This window comes from Pristiophorus japonicus, chromosome 23, assembly GCF_044704955.1.
Source record: "Pristiophorus japonicus isolate sPriJap1 chromosome 23, sPriJap1.hap1, whole genome shotgun sequence".
NCBI classification, from domain to species: Eukaryota; Metazoa; Chordata; class Chondrichthyes; family Pristiophoridae; genus Pristiophorus; species Pristiophorus japonicus.
In genome coordinates, this window is record NC_091999.1 from 48,550,039 (window position 1) to 48,569,230 (window position 19,192).

At 43.4% G+C, this 19,192-nt stretch overlaps 16 non-coding genes across 16 annotated transcripts; all 16 read left to right on the forward strand.

The window, feature by feature from the left end:
- Positions 1 to 152: 152 nt before the first annotated feature.
- Positions 153 to 224, forward strand: trnad-guc (transfer RNA aspartic acid (anticodon GUC)). The gene has a single exon. It is a non-coding gene; the product is annotated as a tRNA-Asp (tRNA).
- Positions 225 to 440: 216 nt separating this feature from the next.
- On the forward strand, positions 441 to 522 carry trnas-aga (transfer RNA serine (anticodon AGA)). Its single transcript has one exon. It is a non-coding gene; the product is annotated as a tRNA-Ser (tRNA).
- A 1,870-nt stretch (positions 523 to 2,392) lies between these two features.
- trnas-uga (transfer RNA serine (anticodon UGA)) lies at positions 2,393 to 2,474 on the forward strand. Its single transcript has one exon. It is a non-coding gene; the product is annotated as a tRNA-Ser (tRNA).
- Positions 2,475 to 4,344: 1,870 nt separating this feature from the next.
- trnas-uga (transfer RNA serine (anticodon UGA)) lies at positions 4,345 to 4,426 on the forward strand. Its single transcript has one exon. It is a non-coding gene; the product is annotated as a tRNA-Ser (tRNA).
- Positions 4,427 to 6,005: 1,579 nt separating this feature from the next.
- Positions 6,006 to 6,077, forward strand: trnad-guc (transfer RNA aspartic acid (anticodon GUC)). The gene has a single exon. It is a non-coding gene; the product is annotated as a tRNA-Asp (tRNA).
- A 216-nt stretch (positions 6,078 to 6,293) lies between these two features.
- trnas-uga (transfer RNA serine (anticodon UGA)) lies at positions 6,294 to 6,375 on the forward strand. The gene has a single exon. It is a non-coding gene; the product is annotated as a tRNA-Ser (tRNA).
- A 1,870-nt stretch (positions 6,376 to 8,245) lies between these two features.
- trnas-gga (transfer RNA serine (anticodon GGA)) lies at positions 8,246 to 8,327 on the forward strand. Its single transcript has one exon. It is a non-coding gene; the product is annotated as a tRNA-Ser (tRNA).
- Positions 8,328 to 9,907: 1,580 nt separating this feature from the next.
- On the forward strand, positions 9,908 to 9,979 carry trnad-guc (transfer RNA aspartic acid (anticodon GUC)). Its single transcript has one exon. It is a non-coding gene; the product is annotated as a tRNA-Asp (tRNA).
- A 216-nt stretch (positions 9,980 to 10,195) lies between these two features.
- Positions 10,196 to 10,277, forward strand: trnas-uga (transfer RNA serine (anticodon UGA)). Its single transcript has one exon. It is a non-coding gene; the product is annotated as a tRNA-Ser (tRNA).
- A 1,526-nt stretch (positions 10,278 to 11,803) lies between these two features.
- Positions 11,804 to 11,875, forward strand: trnad-guc (transfer RNA aspartic acid (anticodon GUC)). Its single transcript has one exon. It is a non-coding gene; the product is annotated as a tRNA-Asp (tRNA).
- A 216-nt stretch (positions 11,876 to 12,091) lies between these two features.
- trnas-gga (transfer RNA serine (anticodon GGA)) lies at positions 12,092 to 12,173 on the forward strand. The gene has a single exon. It is a non-coding gene; the product is annotated as a tRNA-Ser (tRNA).
- A 1,580-nt stretch (positions 12,174 to 13,753) lies between these two features.
- On the forward strand, positions 13,754 to 13,825 carry trnad-guc (transfer RNA aspartic acid (anticodon GUC)). Its single transcript has one exon. It is a non-coding gene; the product is annotated as a tRNA-Asp (tRNA).
- Positions 13,826 to 14,041: 216 nt separating this feature from the next.
- Positions 14,042 to 14,123, forward strand: trnas-uga (transfer RNA serine (anticodon UGA)). The gene has a single exon. It is a non-coding gene; the product is annotated as a tRNA-Ser (tRNA).
- A 1,580-nt stretch (positions 14,124 to 15,703) lies between these two features.
- On the forward strand, positions 15,704 to 15,775 carry trnad-guc (transfer RNA aspartic acid (anticodon GUC)). The gene has a single exon. It is a non-coding gene; the product is annotated as a tRNA-Asp (tRNA).
- A 216-nt stretch (positions 15,776 to 15,991) lies between these two features.
- On the forward strand, positions 15,992 to 16,073 carry trnas-aga (transfer RNA serine (anticodon AGA)). The gene has a single exon. It is a non-coding gene; the product is annotated as a tRNA-Ser (tRNA).
- Positions 16,074 to 17,943: 1,870 nt separating this feature from the next.
- trnas-uga (transfer RNA serine (anticodon UGA)) lies at positions 17,944 to 18,025 on the forward strand. The gene has a single exon. It is a non-coding gene; the product is annotated as a tRNA-Ser (tRNA).
- Positions 18,026 to 19,192: the final 1,167 nt, after the last annotated feature.

Below are 19,192 nucleotides of genomic sequence, written 5' to 3' on the forward strand. Positions count from 1 at the left end.
ACACTTTCTGTCTCTCGTTGTCTCTATCTCGGTGTCTGTCTCTCCCTGTTTGTCGGTTTGTCTCTGTCTCTCAATGTGTCTGTCGACTTCTCATGGTGTCCAGTTCTGTTCACAGCTCGATTCCGGCTCCGACAGAGCAGCTATCCGTCAGTTCCTCGTTAGTATAGTGGTGAGTATCCCCGCCTGTCACGCGGGAGACCGGGGTTCAATTCCCCGATGGGGAGGCAGATGTTTCAAAATGTTGATTTTTACTTCTGTTTCTTGGTAGATACATATTAAAAATTCCAGAGCGAAATCGAACTGTGAAAATACAGGTAGAGGAGTTTGCCTCTTCCAGATTTTTAGCAAACGGAGACTTTTTCAGGATTCTTTGGCCGTCTGCTGCACAGAGATGGATGACTGAGTTTTTTCTGAGTAACGTTTAAAAAGCTAGCGACACAGTAGTCGTGGCCGAGTGGTTAAGGCGATGAACTAGAAATCCATTGGGATTTTCCCGCGCAGGTTCGAATCCTGCCGACTACGATTCTCAGCATTTTTCATTCCATTTCACAATTTAACCAGTTCTCCACCAAACTGATCATGTGATAATTGGAATAACGTCCCACACCTTTGAACACTGACATTTGTTCTCATTTTTATTAATCTGCAATATTCACGATACATCCGATTAAAAAATCGCAACAATCAGTCAAAGTTGCGACAGTGATTCAGCTTGTCTATCCCTCGAGATGTCTGAGGCATCTGTGCATGCGCGTTGGTGCGTGTAAATTTTTGGTTATGTGTGTCTCTGTGTCTGTCTATCTCTATTTTTGTCTCTGTGTATGTGCAACTGTCTGTGGAAATCATCACCATGAATTTGGTATGTCCTGGAACTTATAAAAAAGACTTGGGGAAAATAATACGGTTGTGAACTTTTGTATCGGCTTTGGTTCAGTGGCAGCATTCTCGACTGAATCAGGAGTTTGTGTGTTCAAGTCGCACTCCTTGGACTTGAGCATATCATCTTGGCTAACACTCAAGTGCAGCACTTGGGGAATTTTGCAATGTTGAAGCTGTTGACTTTCGGATGAAATGTTAAATTGAAGCTCCGTCTGCACCCTCGGGTGGATATGAAAGGTCCCAGAGCATTACTCGAAACAGAGTAGGAGAGTTGCCCCCGTGTAAATATTACTAAAAATGTTCGTAAATGCTCACTAAAAGACTATGTGCATGTGTTTGTATGTGGGGTTGGGGTTGAAGCCCAGTTTGTCACAGAGACAGAATCCAAACTCTCACAGGGCCAGGATAACCGAGTGGTTATGTCGTTGGCCTTAACTTCAAAGGGTTTTCCACCGTGGGTTCTTCCCCACTCCTGGTTTCTATTTATTTTAACACAAATTTCCTCCCATTCTGATCAGTGATGTCCGATTTTCATCGGTTGAATCAACAATTTTCTGTAACTATGTGTCACTCTGAACCGATAATGAAATGAAATTGTGAAATGTATCTGTGTCGCTCGGTCTCTGCCTCTCTCTCTCTCTCTCCACAGAGCTGTGTATGTGTTTGTATGTCTGAGTCTTTGTCTCTCTCAGTCTGACTCACTCTGTCTGTCCCTGTTTCTCCGTTTGTCTCAGTCTCTCAATCTGTCTCTTTCTCACGGTGCCCACGTCTGTTCCAATGGGATTCTCTCAGATTCTTTGTCTGACTGGCTCTCTCTTTCCCATCATTTCGGTCTGTCCATTTCTTTGCCTGTCTCTGTTAGTCCCTGCCTCTAACATGAGAAGTATTTCCATCATTTTCTGTTTTAGTCTCTATCTCTTTCTCTCTATCTGTCTCTCTCCTTGTCACTGTCTTTATCATTGTCTTTCTCTCACTCTTTCCCTTTCTCTCTTAATAGATCAAACACACAAATCTCTGTCTCTGTATGTGTTTGAGTCTTTTTCTCACCCAATCTGCCTCTCCTTCTCAGTCTCACACTTTCTGTCTCTCGTTGTCTCTATCTCGGTGTCTGTCTCTCCCTGTTTGTCGGTTTGTCTCTGTCTCTCAATGTGTCTGTCGACTTCTCATGGTGTCCAGTTCTGTTCACAGCTCGATTCCGGCTCCGACAGATCAGCTATCCGTCAGTTCCTCATTAGTATAGTGGTGATTATCCCCGCCTGTCACGCGGGATACCGGGGCTCAATTCCCCGACGGGGAGGCAGATGTTTCAAAATGTTGATTTTTACTTCTGTTTCTTGGTAGATACATATTAAAAATTCCATAGCGAAATCGAACTGTGAAAATACAGGTAGAGGAGTTTGCCTCTTCCAGATTTTTAGCAAACGGAGACTTTTTCAGGATTCTTTGGCCGTCTGCTGCACAGAGATGGATGACTGAGTTTTTTCTGAGTAACGTTTAAAAAGTCAGCGACACAGTAGTCGTGGCCGAGTGGTTAAGGCGATGGACTTGAAATCCATTGGGATTTTCCCGCGCAGGTTCGAATCCTGCCGACTACGATTCTCAGCATTTTTCATTCCATTTCACAATTTAACCAGTTCTCCACCAAACTGATCATGTGATAATTGGAATAACGTCCCACACCTTTGAACACTGACATTTGTTCTCATTTTTATTAATCTGCAATATTCACGATACATCCGATTAAAAAATCGCAACAATCAGTCAAAGTTGCGACAGTGATTCAGCTTGTCTATCCCTCGAGATGTCTGAGGCATCTGTGCATGCGCGTTGGTGCGTGTAAATTTTTGGTTATGTGTGTCTCTGTGTCTGTCTATCTCTATTTTTGTCTCTGTGTATGTGCAACTGTCTGTGGAAATCATCACCATGAATTTGGTATGTCCTGGAACTTATAAAAAAGACTTGGGGAAAATAATACGGTTGTGAACTTTTGTATCGGCTTTGGTTCAGTGGCAGCATTCTCGACTGAATCAGGAGTTTGTGTGTTCAAGTCGCACTCCTTGGACTTGAGCATATCATCTTGGCTAACACTCAAGTGCAGCACTTGGGGAATTTTGCAATGTTGAAGCTGTTGACTTTCGGATGAAATGTTAAATTGAAGCTCCGTCTGCACCCTCGGGTGGATATGAAAGGTCCCAGAGCATTACTCGAAACAGAGTAGGAGAGTTGCCCCCGTGTAAATATTACTAAAAATGTTCGTAAATGCTCACTAAAAGACTATGTGCATGTGTTTGTATGTGGGGTTGGGGTTGAAGCCCAGTTTGTCACAGAGACAGAATCCAAACTCTCACAGGGCCAGGATAACCGAGTGGTTATGTCGTTGGCCTTAACTTCAAAGGGTTTTCCACCGTGGGTTCTTCCCCACTCCTGGTTTCTATTTATTTTAACACAAATTTCCTCCCATTCTGATCAGTGATGTCCGATTTTCATCGGTTGAATCAACAATTTTCTGTAACTATGTGTCACTCTGAACCGATAATGAAATGAAATTGTGAAATGTATCTGTGTCGCTCGGTCTCTGCCTCTCTCTCTCTCTCTCCACAGAGCTGTGTATGTGTTTGTATGTCTGAGTCTTTGTCTCTCTCAGTCTGACTCACTCTGTCTGTCCCTGTTTCTCCGTTTGTCTCAGTCTCTCAATCTGTCTCTTTCTCACGGTGCCCACGTCTGTTCCAATGGGATTCTCTCAGATTCTTTGTCTGACTGGCTCTCTCTTTCCCATCATTTCGGTCTGTCCATTTCTTTGCCTGTCTCTGTTAGTCCCTGCCTCTAACATGAGAAGTATTTCCATCATTTTCTGTTTTAGTCTCTATCTCTTTCTCTCTATCTGTCTCTCTCCTTGTCACTGTCTTTATCATTGTCTTTCTCTCACTCTTTCCCTTTATCTCTTAATAGATCAAACACACAAATCTCTGTCTCTGTATGTGTTTGAGTCTTTTTCTCACCCAATCTGCCTCTCCTTCTCAGTCTCACACTTTCTGTCTCTCGTTGTCTCTATCTCGGTGTCTGTCTCTCCCTGTTTGTCGGTTTGTCTCTGTCTCTCAATGTGTCTGTCGACTTCTCATGGTGTCCAGTTCTGTTCACAGCTCGATTCCGGCTCCGACAGATCAGCTATCCGTCAGTTCCTCATTAGTATAGTGGTGATTATCCCCGCCTGTCACGCGGGATACCGGGGCTCAATTCCCCGACGGGGAGGCAGATGTTTCAAAATGTTGATTTTTACTTCTGTTTCTTGGTAGATACATATTAAAAATTCCATAGCGAAATCGAACTGTGAAAATACAGGTAGAGGAGTTTGCCTCTTCCAGATTTTTAGCAAACGGAGACTTTTTCAGGATTCTTTGGCCGTCTGCTGCACAGAGATGGATGACTGAGTTTTTTCTGAGTAACGTTTAAAAAGTCAGCGACACAGTAGTCGTGGCCGAGTGGTTAAGGCGATGGACTTGAAATCCATTGGGATTTTCCCGCGCAGGTTCGAATCCTGCCGACTACGATTCTCAGCATTTTTCATTCCATTTCACAATTTAACCAGTTCTCGAACAAACTGATCATATGATAATTGGAATAACGTCCCACACCTTTCAACACTGACATTTGTTCTCATCTTTATTAATCTGCAATATTCACGATACATCCGATTAAAAAATCGCAACAATCAGTCAAAGTTGCGACAGTGATTCAGCCTGTCTATCCCTCGAGATGTCTAAGGCAGCTGTGCATGCCCGTTGGTGCGTGTAAATTTTTGGTTATGTGTGTCTCTGTGACTGTCTATCTCTATTTTTGTCTCTGTGTATGTGCAACTGTCTGTGGAAATCATCACCATGAATTTGGTATGTCCTGGAACTTATAAAAAAGATTGGGGAAAATAATACGGTTGTGAACTTTTGTATCGGCTTTGGTTCAGTGGCAGCATTCTCGATTGAATCAGGAGTTTGTGTGTTCAAGTCGCACTCCTTGGTCTTGAGCATATCATCTTGGCTAACACTCAAGTGCAGCACTTGGGGAATTTTGCAATGTTGAAGCTGTTGACTTTCGGATGAAATGTTAAATTGAAGCTCCGTCTGCACCCTCGGGTGGATATGAAAGGTCCCAGAGAATTACTCGAAACAGAGTAGGAGTGTTGCCCTCGTGTAAATATTACTAAAAATGTTCGTAAATGCTCACTAAAAGACAATGTGCCTGTGTTTGTATGTGGGGTTGGGGTTGAAGCCCAGTTTGTCACAAAGACAGAATCCAAGCTCTCGCAGGGCCAGGATAAACGAGTGGTTATGTCGTTGGCCTTAAACATCAAAGGGTTTCCACCGTGGGTTCTTCCCCACTCCTGGTTTCTATTTATTTTAACACAGATTTCCTCCCATTCTGATCAGTGATGTCCGATTTTCATTGGTTGAATCAACAATTTTCTGTAAATATGTGTCTCTCTGAACCGATAATGAAATGAAATTGTGAAATGTATCTGTGTCGCTCGGTCTCTGCCTCTCTCTCTCTCTCCACAGAGCTGTGTATGTGTTTGTATGTCTGAGTCTTTGTCTCTCTCAGTCTGACTCACTCTGTCTGTCCCTGTTTCTCCGTTTGTCTCAGTCTCTCAATCTGTCTCTTTCTCACGGTGCCCACGTCTGTTCCAATGGGATTCTCTCAGATTCTTTGTCTGACTGGCTCTCTCTTTCCCATCATTTCGGTCTGTCCATTTCTTTGCCTGTCTCTGTTAGTCCCTGCCTCTAACCTGAGAAGTATTTCCATCATTTTCTGTTTTAGTCTCTATCTCTTTCTCTCTATCTGTCTCTCTCCTTGTCACTGTCTTTATCATTGTCTTTCTCTCACTCTTTCCCTTTCTCTCTTAATAGATCAAACACACAAATCTCTGTCTCTGTATGTGTTTGCGTCTGTTTCTCACCCAATCTGCCTCTCCTTCTCAGACTCACACTTTCTGTCTCTCGTTGTCTCTATCTCGGTGTCTGTCTCTCCCTGTTTGTCGGTTTGTCTCTGTCTCTCAATGTGTCTGTCGACTTCTCATGGTGTCCAGTTCTGTTCACAGCTCGATTCCTGCTCCGACAGAGCAGCTATCCGTCAGTTCCTCGTTAGTATAGTGGTGAGTATCCCCGCCTGTCACGCGGGAGACCGGGGTTCAATTCCCCGACGGGGAGGCAGATGGTTCAAAATGTTGATTTTTACTTCTGTTTCTTGGTAGATACATATTAAAAATTCCAGAGCGAAATCGAACTGTCAAAATACAGGTAGAGGAGTTTGCCTCTTCCAGATTTTTAGCAAACGGAGACTTTTTCAGGATTCTTTGGCCGTCTGCTGCACAGAGATGGATGACTGAGTTTTTTCTGAGTAACGTTTAAAAAGTCAGAGACACAGTAGTCGTGGCCGAGTGGTTAAGGCGATGGACTTGAAATCCATTGGGATTTTCCCGCGCAGGTTCGAATCCTGCCGACTACGATTCTCAGCATTTTTCAATCCATTTCACAATTTCACCAGTTCTCGAACAAACTGATCATGTGATAATTGGAATAACGTCCCACACCTTTCAACACTGACATTTGTTCGCATTTTTATTAATCTGCAATATTCACGATACATCCGATTAAAAAATCGCAACAATCAGTCAAAATTGCGACAGTGATTCAGCCTGTCTATCCCTCGAGATGTCTAAGGCAGCTGTGCATGCCCGTTGGTGCGTGTAAATTTTTGGTTATGTGTGTCTCTGTGTCTGTCTATCTCTATTTTTGTCTCTGTGTATCTGCAACTGTCTGTGGAAATCATCACCATGAATTTGGTATGTCCTGGAACTTATAAAAAAGACTTGGGGAAAATAATACGGTTGTGAACTTTTGTATCGGCTTTGGTTCAGTGGCAGCATTCTCGACTGAATCAGGAGTTTGTGTGTTCAAGTCGCACTCCTTGGACTTGAGCATATCATCTTGGCTAACACTGAAGTGCAGCACTTGGGGAATTTTGCAATGTTGAAGCTGTTGACTTTCGGATGAAATGTTAAATTGAAGCTCCGTCTGCACCCTCGGGTGGATATGAAAGGTCCCAGAGCATTACTCGAAACAGAGTAGGAGAGTTGCCCCCGTGTAAATATTACTAAAAATGTTCGTAAATGCTCACTAAAAGACTATGTGCATGTGTTTGTATGTGGGGTTGGGGTTGAAGCCCAGTGTGTCACAGAGACAGAATCCAAACTCTCACAGGGCCAGGATAACCGAGTGGTTATGTCGTTGGCCTTAACTTCAAAGGGTTTTCCACCGTGGGTTCTTCCCCACTCCTGGTTTCTATTTATTTTAACACAAATTTCCTCCCATTCTGATCAGTGATGTCCGATTTTCATCGGTTGAATCAACAATTTTCTGTAACTATGTGTCACTCTGAACCGATAATGAAATGAAATTGTGAAATGTATCTGTGTCGCTCGGTCTCTGCCTCTCTCTCTCTCTCTCCACAGAGCTGTGTATGTGTTTGTATGTCTGAGACTTTGTCTCTCTCAGTCTGACTCACTCTGTCTGTCCCTGTTTCTCCGTTTGTCTCAGTCTCTCAATCTGTCTCTTTCTCACGGTGCCCACGTCTGTTCCAATGGGATTCTCTCAGATTCTTTGTCTGACTGGCTCTCTCTTTCCCATCATTTCGGTCTGTCCATTTCTTTGCCTGTCTCTGTTAGTCCCTGCCTCTAACATGAGAAGTATTTCCATCATTTTCTGTTTTAGTCTCTATCTCTTTCTCTCTATCTGTCTCTCTCCTTGTCACTGTCTTTATCATTGTCTTTCTCTCACTCTTTCCCTTTCTCTCTTAATAGATCAAACACACAAATCTCTGTCTCTGTATGTGTTTGCGTCTTTTTCTCACCCAATCTGCCTCTCCTTCTCAGTCTCACACTTTCTGTCTCTCGTTGTCTCTATCTCGGTGTCTGTCTCTCCCTGTTTGTCGGTTTGTCTCTGTCTCTCAATGTGTCTGTCGACTTCTCATGGTGTCCAGTTCTGTTCACAGCTCGATTCCTGCTCCGACAGAGCAGCTATCCGTCAGTTCCTCGTTAGTATAGTGGTGAGTATCCCTGCCTGTCACGCGGGAGACCGGGGTTCAGTTCCCCGACGGGGAGGCAGATGTTTCAAAATGTTGATTTTTACTTCTGTTTCTTGGTAGATACATATTAAAAATTCCAGAGCGAAATCGAACTGTGAAAATACAGGTAGAGGAATTTGCCTCTTCCAGATTTTTAGCAAACGGAGACTTTTTCAGGATTCTTTGGCCGTCTGCTGCACAGAGATGGATGACTGAGTTTTTTCTGAGTAACGTTTAAAAAGCCAGCAACACAGTAGTCGTGGCCGAGTGGTTAAGGCGATGGACTGGAAATCCATTGGGACTTTCCCGCTCAGGTTCGAATCCTGCCGACTACGATTCTCAGCATTTTTCATTCCATTTCACAATTTAACCAGTTCTCTACCAAACTGATTATGTGATAATTGGAATAACGTCCCACACCTTTCAACACTGACATTTGTTCTCATTTTTATTAATCTGCAATATTCACGATACATCCGATTAAAAAATCGCAACAATCAGTCAAAGTTGCGACAGTGATTCAGCTTGTCTATCCCTCGAGATGTCTGAGGCATCTGTGCATGCGCGTTGGTGCGTGTAAATTTTTGGTTATGTGTGTCTCTGTGTCTGTCTATCTCTATTTTTGTCTCTGTGTATGTGCAACTGTCTGTGGAAATCATCACCATGAATTTGGTATGTCCTGGAACTTATAAAAAAGACTTGGGGAAAATAATACGGTTGTGAACTTTTGTATCGGCTTTGGTTCAGTGGCAGCATTCTCGACTGAATCAGGAGTTTGTGTGTTCAAGTCGCACTCCTTGGACTTGAGCATATCATCTTGGCTAACACTCAAGTGCAGCACTTGGGGAATTTTGCAATGTTGAAGCTGTTGACTTTCGGATGAAATGTTAAATTGAAGCTCCGTCTGCACCCTCGGGTGGATATGAAAGGTCCCAGAGCATTACTCGAAACAGAGTAGGAGAGTTGCCCCCGTGTAAATATTACTAAAAATGTTCGTAAATGCTCACTAAAAGACTATGTGCATGTGTTTGTATGTGGGGTTGGGGTTGAAGCCCAGTTTGTCACAAAGACAGAATCCAAGCTCTCGCAGGGCCAGGATAAACGAGTGGTTATGTCGTTGGCCTTAAACATCAAAGGGTTTCCACCGTGGGTTCTTCCCCACTCCTGGTTTCTATTTATTTTAACACAGATTTCCTCCCATTCTGATCAGTGATGTCCGATTTTCATTGGTTGAATCAACAATTTTCTGTAAATATGTGTCTCTCTGAACCGATAATGAAATGAAATTGTGAAATGTATCTGTGTCGCTCGGTCTCTGCCTCTCTCTCTCTCTCCACAGAGCTGTGTATGTGTTTGTATGTCTGAGTCTTTGTCTCTCTCAGTCTGACTCACTCTGTCTGTCCCTGTTTCTCCGTTTGTCTCAGTCTCTCAATCTGTCTCTTTCTCACGGTGCCCACGTCTGTTCCAATGGGATTCTCTCAGATTCTTTGTCTGACTGGCTCTCTCTTTCCCATCATTTCGGTCTGTCCATTTCTTTGCCTGTCTCTGTTAGTCCCTGCCTCTAACCTGAGAAGTATTTCCATCATTTTCTGTTTTAGTCTCTATCTCTTTCTCTCTATCTGTCTCTCTCCTTGTCACTGTCTTTATCATTGTCTTTCTCTCACTCTTTCCCTTTCTCTCTTAATAGATCAAACACACAAATCTCTGTCTCTGTATGTGTTTGCGTCTTTTTCTCACCCAATCTGCCTCTCCTTCTCAGACTCACACTTTCTGTCTCTCGTTGTCTCTATCTCGGTGTCTGTCTCTCCCTGTTTGTCGGTTTGTCTCTGTCTCTCAATGTGTCTGTCGACTTCTCATGGTGTCCAGTTCTGTTCACAGCTCGATTCCTGCTCCGACAGAGCAGCTATCCGTCAGTTCCTCGTTAGTATAGTGGTGAGTATCCCCGCCTGTCACGCGGGAGACCGGGGTTCAATTCCCCGACGGGGAGGCAGATGGTTCAAAATGTTGATTTTTACTTCTGTTTCTTGGTAGATACATATTAAAAATTCCAGAGCGAAATCGAACTGTCAAAATACAGGTAGAGGAGTTTGCCTCTTCCAGATTTTTAGCAAACGGAGACTTTTTCAGGATTCTTTGGCCGTCTGCTGCACAGAGATGGATGACTGAGTTTTTTCTGAGTAACGTTTAAAAAGTCAGAGACACAGTAGTCGTGGCCGAGTGGTTAAGGCGATGGACTTGAAATCCATTGGGATTTTCCCGCGCAGGTTCGAATCCTGCCGCCTACGATTCTCAGCATTTTTCAATCCATTTCACAATTTAACCAGTTCTCGAACAAACTGATCATGTGATAATTGGAATAACGTCCCACACCTTTCAACACTGACATTTGTTCGCATTTTTATTAATCTGCAATATTCACGATACATCCGATTAAAAAATCGCAACAATCAGTCAAAATTGCGACAGTGATTCAGCCTGTCTATCCCTCGAGATGTCTAAGGCAGCTGTGCATGCCCGTTGGTGCGTGTAAATTTTTGGTTATGTGTGTCTCTGTGTCTGTCTATCTCTATTTTTGTCTCTGTGTATCTGCAACTGTCTGTGGAAATCATCACCATGAATTTGGTATGTCCTGGAACTTATAAAAAAGACTTGGGGAAAATAATACGGTTGTGAACTTTTGTATCGGCTTTGGTTCAGTGGCAGCATTCTCGACTGAATCAGGAGTTTGTGTGTTCAAGTCGCACTCCTTGGACTTGAGCATATCATCTTGGCTAACACTGAAGTGCAGCACTTGGGGAATTTTGCAATGTTGAAGCTGTTGACTTTCGGATGAAATGTTAAATTGAAGCTCCGTCTGCACCCTCGGGTGGATATGAAAGGTCCCAGAGCATTACTCGAAACAGAGTAGGAGAGTTGCCCCCGTGTAAATATTACTAAAAATGTTCGTAAATGCTCACTAAAAGACTATGTGCATGTGTTTGTATGTGGGGTTGGGGTTGAAGCCCAGTGTGTCACAGAGACAGAATCCAAACTCTCACAGGGCCAGGATAACCGAGTGGTTATGTCGTTGGCCTTAACTTCAAAGGGTTTTCCACCGTGGGTTCTTCCCCACTCCTGGTTTCTATTTATTTTAACACAAATTTCCTCCCATTCTGATCAGTGATGTCCGATTTTCATCGGTTGAATCAACAATTTTCTGTAACTATGTGTCACTCTGAACCGATAATGAAATGAAATTGTGAAATGTATCTGTGTCGCTCGGTCTCTGCCTCTCTCTCTCTCTCTCCACAGAGCTGTGTATGTGTTTGTATGTCTGAGACTTTGTCTCTCTCAGTCTGACTCACTCTGTCTGTCCCTGTTTCTCCGTTTGTCTCAGTCTCTCAATCTGTCTCTTTCTCACGGTGCCCACGTCTGTTCCAATGGGATTCTCTCAGATTCTTTGTCTGACTGGCTCTCTCTTTCCCATCATTTCGGTCTGTCCATTTCTTTGCCTGTCTCTGTTAGTCCCTGCCTCTAACATGAGAAGTATTTCCATCATTTTCTGTTTTAGTCTCTATCTCTTTCTCTCTATCTGTCTCTCTCCTTGTCACTGTCTTTATCATTGTCTTTCTCTCACTCTTTCCCTTTCTCTCTTAATAGATCAAACACACAAATCTCTGTCTCTGTATGTGTTTGCGTCTTTTTTTCACCCAATCTGCCTCTCCTTCTCAGTCTCACACTTTCTGTCTCTCAATGTGTCTGTCGACTTCTCATGGTGTCCAGTTCTGTTCACAGCTCGATTCCTGCTCCGACAGAGCAGCTATCCGTCAGTTCCTCGTTAGTATAGTGGTGAGTATCCCTGCCTGTCACGCGGGAGACCGGGGTTCAATTCCCCGACGGGGAGGCAGATGTTTCAAAATGTTGATTTTTACTTCTGTTTCTTGGTAGATACATATTAAAAATTCCAGAGCGAAATCGAACTGTGAAAATACAGGTAGAGGAATTTGCCTCTTCCAGATTTTTAGCAAACGGAGACTTTTTCAGGATTCTTTGGCCGTCTGCTGCACAGAGATGGATGACTGAGTTTTTTCTGAGTAACGTTTAAAAAGCCAGCAACACAGTAGTCGTGGCCGAGTGGTTAAGGCGATGGACTGGAAATCCATTGGGACTTTCCCGCTCAGGTTCGAATCCTGCCGACTACGATTCTCAGCATTTTTCATTCCATTTCACAATTTAACCAGTTCTCTACCAAACTGATTATGTGATAATTGGAATAACGTCCCACACCTTTCAACACTGACATTTGTTCGCATTTTTATTAATCTGCAATATTCATGATACATCCGATTAAAAAATCGCAACAATCAGTCAAAATTGCGACAGTGATTCAGCCTGTCTATCCCTCGAGATGTCTAAGGCAGCTGTGCATGCCCGTTGGTGCGTGTAAATTTTTGGTTATGTGTGTCTCTGTGTCTGTCTATCTCTATTTTTGTCTCTGTGTATGTGCAACTGTCTGTGGAAATCATCACCATGAATTTGGTATGTCCTGGAACTTATAAAAAAGACTTGGGGAAAATAATACGGTTGTGAACTTTTGTATCGGCTTTGGTTCAGTGGCAGCATTCTCGACTGAATCAGGAGTTTGTGTGTTCAAGTCGCACTCCTTGGACTTGAGCATATCATCTTGGCTAACACTCAAGTGCAGCACTTGGGGAATTTTGCAATGTTGAAGCTGTTGACTTTCGGATGAAATGTTAAATTGAAGCTCCGTCTGCACCCTCGGGTGGATATGAAAGGTCCCAGAGCATTACTCGAAACAGAGTAGGAGAGTTGCCCCCGTGTAAATATTACTAAAAATGTTCGTAAATGCTCACTAAAAGACTATGTGCATGTGTTTGTATGTGGGGTTGGGGTTGAAGCCCAGTGTGTCACAGAGACAGAATCCAAACTCTCACAGGGCCAGGATAACCGAGTGGTTATGTCGTTGGCCTTAACTTCAAAGGGTTTTCCACCGTGGGTTCTTCCCCACTCCTGGTTTCTATTTATTTTAACACAAATTTCCTCCCATTCTGATCAGTGATGTCCGATTTTCATCGGTTGAATCAACAATTTTCTGTAACTATGTGTCACTCTGAACCGATAATGAAATGAAATTGTGAAATGTATCTGTGTCGCTCGGTCTCTGCCTCTCTCTCTCTCTCCACAGAGCTGTGTATGTGTTTGTATGTCTGAGTCTTTGTCTCTCTCAGTCTGACTCACTCTGTCTGTCCCTGTTTCTCCATTTGTCTCAGTCTCTCAATCTGTCTCTTTCTCACGGTGCCCACGTCTGTTCCAATGGGATTCTCTCAGATTCTTTGTCTGACTGGCTCTCTCTTTCCCATCATTTCGGTCTGTCCATTTCTTTGCCTGTCTCTGTTAGTCCCTGCCTCTAACCTGAGAAGTATTTCCATCATTTTCTGTTTTAGTCTCTATCTCTTTCTCTCTATCTGTCTCTCTCCTTGTCACTGTCTTTATCATTGTCTTTCTCTCACTCTTTCCCTTTCTCTCTTAATAGATCAAACACACAAATCTCTGTCTCTGTATGTGTTTGCGTCTTTTTCTCACCCAATCTGCCTCTCCTTCTCAGACTCACACTTTCTGTCTCTCGTTGTCTCTATCTCGGTGTCTGTCTCTCCCTGTTTGTCGGTTTGTCTCTGTCTCTCAATGTGTCTGTCGACTTCTCATGGTGTCCAGTTCTGTTCACAGCTCGATTCCTGCTCCGACAGAGCAGCTATCCGTCAGTTCCTCGTTAGTATAGTGGTGAGTATCCCCGCCTGTCACGCGGGAGACCGGGGTTCAATTCCCCGACGGGGAGGCAGATGTTTCAAAATGTTGATTTTTACTTCTGTTTCTTGGTAGATACATATTAAAAATTCCAGAGCGAAATCGAACTGTCAAAATACAGGTAGAGGAGTTTGCCTCTTCCAGATTTTTAGCAAACGGAGACTTTTTCAGGATTCTTTGGCCGTCTGCTGCACAGAGATGGATGACTGAGTTTTTTCTGAGTAACGTTTAAAAAGTCAGAGACACAGTAGTCGTGGCCGAGTGGTTAAGGCGATGGACTTGAAATCCATTGGGATTTTCCCGCGCAGGTTCGAATCCTGCCGACTACGATTCTCAGCATTTTTCATTCCATTTCACAATTTAACCAGTTCTCGAACAAACTGATCATGTGATAATTGGAATAACGTCCCACACCTTTCAACACTGACATTTGTTCGCATTTTTATTAATCTGCAATATTCATGATACATCCGATTAAAAAATCGCAACAATCAGTCAAAATTGCGACAGTGATTCAGCCTGTCTATCCCTCGAGATGTCTAAGGCAGCTGTGCATGCCCGTTGGTGCGTGTAAATTTTTGGTTATGTGTGTCTCTGTGTCTGTCTATCTCTATTTTTGTCTCTGTGTATGTGCAACTGTCTGTGGAAATCATCACCATGAATTTGGTATGTCCTGGAACTTATAAAAAAGACTTGGGGAAAATAATACGGTTGTGAACTTTTGTATCGGCTTTGGTTCAGTGGCAGCATTCTCGACTGAATCAGGAGTTTGTGTGTTCAAGTCGCACTCCTTGGACTTGAGCATATCATCTTGGCTAACACTCAAGTGCAGCACTTGGGGAATTTTGCAATGTTGAAGCTGTTGACTTTCGGATGAAATGTTAAATTGAAGCTCCGTCTGCACCCTCGGGTGGATATGAAAGGTCCCAGAGCATTACTCGAAACAGAGTAGGAGAGTTGCCCCCGTGTAAATATTACTAAAAATGTTCGTAAATGCTCACTAAAAGACTATGTGCATGTGTTTGTATGTGGGGTTGGGGTTGAAGCCCAGTTTGTCACAGAGACAGAATCCAAACTCTCACAGGGCCAGGATAACCGAGTGGTTATGTCGTTGGCCTTAACTTCAAAGGGTTTTCCACCGTGGGTTCTTCCCCACTCCTGGTTTCTATTTATTTTAACACAAATTTCCTCCCATTCTGATCAGTGATGTCCGATTTTCATCGGTTGAATCAACAATTTTCTGTAACTATGTGTCACTCTGAACCGATAATGAAATGAAATTGTGAAATGTATCTGTGTCGCTCGGTCTCTGCCTCTCTCTCTCTCTACACAGAGCTGTGTATGTGTTTGTATGTCTGAGACTTTGTCTCTCTCAGTCTGACTCACTCTGTCTGTCCCTGTTTCTCCGTTTGTCTCAGTCTCTCAATCTGTCTCTTTCTCACGGTGCCCACGTCTGTTCCAATGGGATTCTCTCAGATTCTTTGTCTGACTGGCTCTCTCTTTCCCATCATTTCGGTCTGTCCATTTCTTTGCCTGACTCTGTTAGTCCCTGCCTCTAACCTGAGAAGTATTTCCATCATTTTCTGTTTTAATCTCTATCTCTTTCTCTCTATCTGTCTCTCTCCTTGTCACTGTCTTTATCATTGTCTTTCTCTCACTCTTTCCCTTTCTCTCTTAATAGATCAAACACACAAATCTCTGTCTCTGTATGTGTTTGAGTCTTTTTCTCACCCAATCTGCCTCTCCTTCTCAGTCTCACACTTTCTGTCTCTCGTTGTCTCTATCTCGGTGTCTGTCTCTCCCTGTTTGTCGGTTTGTCTCTGTCTCTCAATGTGTCTGTCGACTTCTCATGGTGTCCAGTTCTGTTCACAGCTCGATTCCGGCTCCGACAGAGCAGCTGTCCGTCAGTTCCTCGTTAGTATAGTGGTGAGTATCCCCGCCTGTCACGCGGGAGACCGGGGTTCAATTCCCCGACGGGGAGGCAGATGTTTCAAAATGTTGATTTTTACTTCTGTTTCTTGGTAGATACATATTAAAAATTCCAGAGCGAAATCGAACTGTGAAAATACAGGTAGAGGAGTTTGCCTCTTCCAGATTTTTAGCAAACGGAGACTTTTTCAGGATTCTTTGGCCGTCTGCTGCACAGAGATGGATGACTGAGTTTTTTCTGAGTAACGTTTAAAAAGCCAGCGACACAGTAGTCGTGGCCGAGTGGTTAAGGCGATGGACTAGAAATCCATTGGGATTTTCCCGCGCAGGTTCGAATCCTGCCGACTACGATTCTCAGCATTTTTCATTCCATTTCACAATTTAACCAGTTCTCCACCAAACTGATCATGTGATAATTGGAATAACGTCCCACACCTTTGAACACTGACATTTGTTCTCATTTTTATTAATCTGCAATATTCACGATACATCCGATTAAAAAATCGCAACAATGAGTCAAAGTTGCGACAGTGATTCAGCTTGTCTATCCCTCGAGATGTCTGAGGCATCTGTGCATGCGCGTTGGTGCGTGTAAATTTTTGGTTATGTGTGTCTCTGTGTCTGTCTATCTCTATTTTTGTCTCTGTGTATGTGCAACTGTCTGTGGAAATCATCACCATGAATTTGGTATGTCCTGGAACTTATAAAAAAGACTTGGGGAAAATAATACGGTTGTGAACTTTTGTATCGGCTTTGGTTCAGTGGCAGCATTCTCGACTGAATCAGGAGTTTGTGTGTTCAAGTCGCACTCCTTGGACTTGAGCATATCATCTTGGCTAACACTCAAGTGCAGCACTTGGGGAATTTTGCAATGTTGAAGCTGTTGACTTTCGGATGAAATGTTAAATTGAAGCTCCGTCTGCACCCTCGGGTGGATATGAAAGGTCCCAGAGCATTACTCGAAACAGAGTAGGAGAGTTGCCCCCGTGTAAATATTACTAAAAATGTTCGTAAATGCTCACTAAAAGACTATGTGCATGTGTTTGTATGTGGGGTTGGGGTTGAAGCCCAGTTTGTCACAGAGACAGAATCCAAACTCTCACAGGGCCAGGATAACCGAGTGGTTATGTCGTTGGCCTTAACTTCAAAGGGGTTTCCACCGTGGGTTCTTCCCCACTCCTGGTTTCTATTTATTTTAACACAAATTTCCTCCCATTCTGATCAGTGATGTCCGATTTTCATCGGTTGAATCAACAATTTTCTGTAACTATGTGTCACTCTGAACCGATAATGAAATGAAATTGTGAAATGTATCTGTGTCGCTCGGTCTCTGCCTCTCTCTCTCTCTCTCCACAGAGCTGTGTATGTGTTTGTATGTCTGAGTCTTTGTCTCTCTCAGTCTGACTCACTCTGTCTGTCCCTGTTTCTCCGTTTGTCTCAGTCTCTCAATCTGTCTCTTTCTCACGGTGCCCACGTCTGTTCCAATGGGATTCTCTCAGATTCTTTGTCTGACTGGCTCTCTCTTTCCCATCATTTCGGTCTGTCCATTTCTTTGCCTGTCTCTGTTAGTCCCTGCCTCTAACATGAGAAGTATTTCCATCATTTTCTGTTTTAGTCTCTATCTCTTTCTCTCTATCTGTCTCTCTCCTTGTCACTGTCTTTATCATTGTCTTTCTCTCACTCTTTCCCTTTCTCTCTTAATAGATCAAACACACAAATCTCTGTCTCTGTATGTGTTTGAGTCTTTTTCTCACCCAATCTGCCTCTCCTTCTCAGTCTCACACTTTCTGTCTCTCGTTGTCTCTATCTCGGTGTCTGTCTCTCCCTGTTTGTCGGTTTGTCTCTGTCTCTCAATGTGTCTGTCGACTTCTCATGGTGTCCAGTTCTGTTCACAGCTCGATTCCGGCTCCGACAGATCAGCTATCCGTCAGTTCCTCATTAGTATAGTGGTGATTATCCCCGCCTGTCACGCGGGATACCGGGGCTCAATTCCCCGACGGGGAGGCAGATGTTTCAAAATGTTGATTTTTACTTCTGTTTCTTGGTAGATACATATTAAAAATTCCATAGCGAAATCGAACTGTGAAAATACAGGTAGAGGAGTTTGCCTCTTCCAGATTTTTAGCAAACGGAGACTTTTTCAGGATTCTTTGGCCGTCTGCTGCACAGAGATGGATGACTGAGTTTTTTCTGAGTAACGTTTAAAAAGTCAGCGACACAGTAGTCGTGGCCGAGTGGTTAAGGCGATGGACTTGAAATCCATTGGGATTTTCCCGCGCAGGTTCGAATCCTGCCGACTACGATTCTCAGCATTTTTCATTCCATTTCACAATTTAACCAGTTCTCGAACAAACTGATCATATGATAATTGGAATAACGTCCCACACCTTTCAACACTGACATTTGTTCTCATCTTTATTAATCTGCAATATTCACGATACATCCGATTAAAAAATCGCAACAATCAGTCAAAGTTGCGACAGTGATTCAGCCTGTCTATCCCTCGAGATGTCTAAGGCAGCTGTGCATGCCCGTTGGTGCGTGTAAATTTTTGGTTATGTGTGTCTCTGTGTCTGTCTATCTCTATTTTTGTCTCTGTGTATGTGCAACTGTCTGTGGAAATCATCACCATGAATTTGGTATGTCCTGGAACTTATAAAAAAGATTGGGGAAAATAATACGGTTGTGAACTTTTGTATCGGCTTTGGTTCAGTGGCAGCATTCTCGATTGAATCAGGAGTTTGTGTGTTCAAGTCGCACTCCTTGGTCTTGAGCATATCATCTTGGCTAACACTCAAGTGCAGCACTTGGGGAATTTTGCAATGTTGAAGCTGTTGACTTTCGGATGAAATGTTAAATTGAAGCTCCGTCTGCACCCTCGGGTGGATATGAAAGGTCCCAGAGAATTACTCGAAACAGAGTAGGAGTGTTGCCCTCGTGTAAATATTACTAAAAATGTTCGTAAATGCTCACTAAAAGACAATGTGCCTGTGTTTGTATGTGGGGTTGGGGTTGAAGCCCAGTTTGTCACAAAGACAGAATCCAAGCTCTCGCAGGGCCAGGATAAACGAGTGGTTATGTCGTTGGCCTTAAACATCAAAGGGTTTCCACCGTGGGTTCTTCCCCACTCCTGGTTTCTATTTATTTTAACACAGATTTCCTCCCATTCTGATCAGTGATGTCCGATTTTCATTGGTTGAATCAACAATTTTCTGTAAATATGTGTCTCTCTGAACCGATAATGAAATGAAATTGTGAAATGTATCTGTGTCGCTCGGTCTCTGCCTCTCTCTCTCTCTCCACAGAGCTGTGTATGTGTTTGTATGTCTGAGTCTTTGTCTCTCTCAGTCTGACTCACTCTGTCTGTCCCTGTTTCTCCGTTTGTCTCAGTCTCTCAATCTGTCTCTTTCTCACGGTGCCCACGTCTGTTCCAATGGGATTCTCTCAGATTCTTTGTCTGACTGGCTCT